The 4,575-nt window shown below is 47.5% G+C and overlaps 1 pseudogene; it reads left to right on the top strand.

Moving 5' to 3' along the window:
- The first annotated feature begins 1,017 nt into the window (after positions 1–1,017).
- Positions 1,018–1,140, top strand: LOC123935613 (annotated as a pseudogene).
- The last annotated feature ends 3,435 nt before the right edge of the window (positions 1,141–4,575 follow it).

The raw sequence follows: 4,575 nt of genomic DNA, 5'->3' as shown, positions 1-4,575 counted from the left end.
AGCCCAGCCACACCAGCCCTCACATGGTGGCCGCCTTCTCTATTGGAGCCCCTCGGGAGCGCTCTTCCCCAGCCCCTGGTGTCCAACCAGCAATTTGGAACCAGGGCCAGCCCCCTCGCTCCTGGTCAGTTAATGCAGTCCTCCCCCTGGGAGCCTTCTGTGTGGCTCCACACGCCACGCCAATCATCCTGTCACCTTGCCCATCTCCCTACATTTTCTGAGCCCTGATTTCTTTGAACAGCCCTATTTTTCTTTCCATAAATTCCCTCCCCTAGAATTGCTGTCAGATTCCACCAGCAGGCTTGTCATGGAGATTGCCTGTAAAATAATTCTGGAATGCTACAAACAGTGTTAAAGTCTATTTTCCATTATGAGCTCTTCTGGCCCAGAGAAGACTACTCTGCAGTCCATCCCTCTGCAATTTTGAAAGACTTTTCTCTGTAATCAGCAACCTGCTAAGAGTGTTTGCTCATTCTCTCCCATAGCTAATATTTCACTTCGGAGGCAGGAAAGGGATGGAGGCCTCACTCCTGGGTCTCGGTGCTGCCAGAGCCAGGGACAGGAGTGAGGCCAACCCCAGGCCCCATAAAGTAACACACTGGGGTTTGAAGAATTCTGGTGGCGATATTTCTTCCTTTTCCTTTTACAGGCTCGGATGATCCAAGTTCAACCACTGAACTTCTCTGGTTTGAAGTTGTAGCGGGAAACCATACCGGGGAGCTATACTCGGTCTGGGGAACGTGCCTAGAACCTGGAGGGAAAAGGTCGATGAAGGGGGAAAGCAGCAGTGGGACTCACTGGCACAACTTCAAAGCCGTCCAAAGCCTCTGTTTAGCGACAACTGCACAGCTGTTGAGCAATTAAGTCTCATTATCTCGGAATTTGCAAAGGGACGAAGATCAAGGTTCTCTTCTCTTGCTCAGGCCACGATCTAGGAAGTTGTGTGGAATAATTATAAGGGAAACCAGAAAGCAAGAAGGGACAGAATACTGAGTGAGTTTTAGAAACTGCCCTCCAAGCTTTGCGCAGTGGCAGTATCGTAGCCAATGAGGTTTATCCGAGGCGCGATTATTGCTAATAGAAACTGCCCTCCAAAAATATCTCCGATGGATGGAAGTGTTTGTCTCCCAGCCTTACAGGAAGGGAGCAGGAGGCTGCCTCCGGGGGCACCAGATGGATGGCCCCTCATGGTATCCACACACGAGATCGGCAGCAGCCAAGTCGGCCAAGCCAAGGCTTACCGCCCTTTGGCTACTGAGCGCGGAGGCACGACGTTAGTTTGACATTAGTTCTTCACAGCAGTGCTCAATCCCATCAACCCCTTCCACTTTCCTGGGCACGCCCTTCCTAGTGGCCTTGGCTATTTCCACTTCCTTCCCTTCTCTAGCACCCTTGGGGATGGCATGGAGAGGAAATTGGTGTTAGCACATTGATCCTTGCATGGAACCCGCCGTTCCAACCTTAGAGCCAAGGCACAACGATGGTTTTGGTTTGTGTCGATGGCTGAGGTCTCGTTTCTATGAGGAAAAGGGACAGCCACCTTCAATGTGTGTTTCCTGTTAAAAATCCTGCCTTTTGGAGTGGTAGCCTGTAAAATTTTATTTGGCACTTTTGGCCAAGGAATTTCAAGGACTTAAAACGTTGGCCTCCTCATCCAGCAAATTCATTCTAGACCTGCCAAAAGCCATGAAAGCCAAAACTGAGGAATGGATTTCTAGACCAGTTTCCCCAGTAAGTCTCAACCTTTTGCTGGGGGGTGGGGAGGGGCGAAAGGAAGGGTGTAATGGAATCTGCGAAGAAGGGAACAGAGGGGCATGGAATAAAATCACAACATTCCTAGAGTTTTTTTTTTAATATATATATATATATCAAGTCTAGAGAGTAAAGCTCTGAAAAATCTTCCTGGCTAGAGAGAATGCGCAGAAGATACAGTAAAAAAATATTATAGCAGGACTAAGTCATAAAACGGAAGTGAACACTGCCTGGCCACGATCTGCACTGTTGATACGAGGAGAACCAGGTGAGAGGCCACCGACAGGTCAGCACAAATCAATCAGCACCACTGGAGACACTGTCCCTGATGCAGCCCCTTCTGTCTGCTACAACACCAGCAGGGCAAACTACCAAGTCAAAGCGAATGGCGGGAACCACAGCTGTCCCGCGTTATCCTTGAGGTCAAAGGCCACGTCTTACCCACAGCTCCATCCCCAGTGGCTAGAGCTCTGCCTGCCCCATAATGGCTTCCCGATAAATAAATGTTTCTTCTGTAAACACACTATGAAAAGACATGGATCGGCAACACCCCAGATGTATGTGGTTAACTCCCTTTATACCATATTTCTCCCTCCGTTTGTACTCCACAAAATAACTCACTTCAAGAGTGACAGAGGATATACCAAGCAAATCACATCCATTTGTATTTGATCTCCCCAAACAAGGCAAGGGTAGATCCGTTTTCGCTGGAACATAGTGCCTAGAACAGTAGCCTAGTGGGGACTCAATAAGCATTTCTTGTACCATTAAATGTAGGTGTGATGTCAAAAGTACGTACTAAGAAAACACCTTACAAAGAGTAGCCCCAAATGGATGCTTGATTTTGCCCTATTTTCAGCTTCATGTTCAGAAACGTATCAGGTCCATTAAGACAAATCAAGTCAGCCAAAACCAATACTGAACCACTCTTGCCAGGGGAAAGTGGGCTGCCTTCTCAGTGACTACATCAAGTCGAATATGCCCATTTTTTTTTTCCGGTCCATGATCCATCGAGGAACACTGCAAAATCATTCCAGGAGCCACATTATAGCTGAAGAGCCAGTGGGGGAAAAACAGATGAGTTGTCGAGAGTGAAGTCCTGTTGGTATTACTTTCATTATCAGCCCCAACAGACTTTTAAAGAAATAGAGCAAATGAGAGGTATTTACCAGGAACCGTTTGCTCGGTCTGGGTCTGAAGAGCTTCCTCGCTTCTCCTCTGTACTGTGGGGCCCTCTCAGAGACGGTTTGCATAAGTAATGCATTTATTTACTAATCTTCAAAGAGTCTCTATTTTTCCTGCCTTCCCACTGTAGTCATTAGGGGTCACAACCCTGCAGGAAATATGGGCTGCCATGGAAACACAAAATGGCTGCTGCGGGGCTTAGCGTAATTCCTCCCTAATAGAAAAACAACGAGCAGTAAATCCCATCTCTGATAAACTGCCTTATTGTTTTACAGAGCCTCTACCTGGGAGGTGGAGAACCCCCAGAGCAGTTTTAAATGATACGAATGTGATCTGCCACTGAACTGATGTCTCATTTTGCACAAGGAACCAGGTAAAATCATACCGGGTCAAGTCAAATTCCTTGTCGTGTTTAAAAATCATTGACATGGCGCTCAGTCAGTCATCTGCTGGGCACAGCTATCAGATGCTGCGTGGCACGGGGCTAGGGGCTGGAACAAAGCAAATCATGTCCCCCAATCGCTTTTAATCCCCACAGAAAACTACAAATGAAATGCACCAACCCCATCATTTTCAACTCTTTGGCAATGCTCGCTTTTTTTTTAGTTTACAATCTTGTGGATGGAAAGTGGGGTGAGCCTGTTCGGGGCTAGGGAACTGGACATGAGACAAAGACGTCCTAATATCGACCTCCGAGGCGCATCCCACGCAACAAGAAAAGTTTCTCTTGCTTACTCTTGGGGACAAAAGAAACATAAAGTAGTCAACAGAAAAGCTACTGCTCAATTATTTTGTTCTGAAAGGGAAATGGTCAGAAAAATATCCTGCATGTAGCAATGATTATGTAAACTGAATTACCCTGTAAATGCTAAAAATCACGATTCTTGTCAAAGTACACACTCATCAACGTGTCAGCCTTTGAGGCCCAGGAACATGGTCACCCCTTTGGGCCCTGACAGGAATATCCATTGGCAAGATGATGAGTCTTCTCTCAAATGACTCTGATTGTCCCTCAGATCTCTGAGGCATGCCTGGAATCTGTTCAGTCCTTTTGCTTTTGTTACACCTCAAAACTTGGCTCTACTCACCCAGACTGCCGGTCTCGCTGTCCTCTGAATATACCATACCGTTCCGCCTCCATATCACTGCACACTCTGGCTTCCTATGTCGCTGATTCTCTCCATCAAAATTCCATGAATCCTTCAGCTTATTACCATACATTTGGACATTTAATTACAGTCTGCCCCATTCATCGCCTGCCAGTTGTTCCCTATATACAGCTCTTGCTTCCCTAAAGGAGATGCTCAAATCCCTGAGAGCAAGCATCAGGAGTCTCTCGTGTCATTGGCCACCACACTTTGATAAAGCAAGCTGCCATGATGGAAAGGCCCACAGGGCAAGGAACTGAGGGTGATCTCTGGCCAGCAGCCATCAAGGAACCAAGGCCCTCCATCCAACAGCCCTCTAGGAACTGAGTTCCGCCAACAACCCCGTGAGCTTAGAGGCACATCCTTCCCCAGTTCAACCTTCGAATGAGATCCCAGCCCTGGCCAGTTGTAGCCTGTGAGAGACCTTTGAGCAGACTACGCAGCCCAGCCAATGCCTGAACTTCTGACCCAGAGGAACTGTGAGATAATA

This window comes from Meles meles, chromosome X (assembly GCF_922984935.1).
Source record: "Meles meles chromosome X, mMelMel3.1 paternal haplotype, whole genome shotgun sequence".
NCBI lineage: Eukaryota > Metazoa > Chordata > Mammalia > Carnivora > Mustelidae > Meles > Meles meles.
This window is presented reverse-complemented; position numbering and strand designations above follow the sequence as displayed.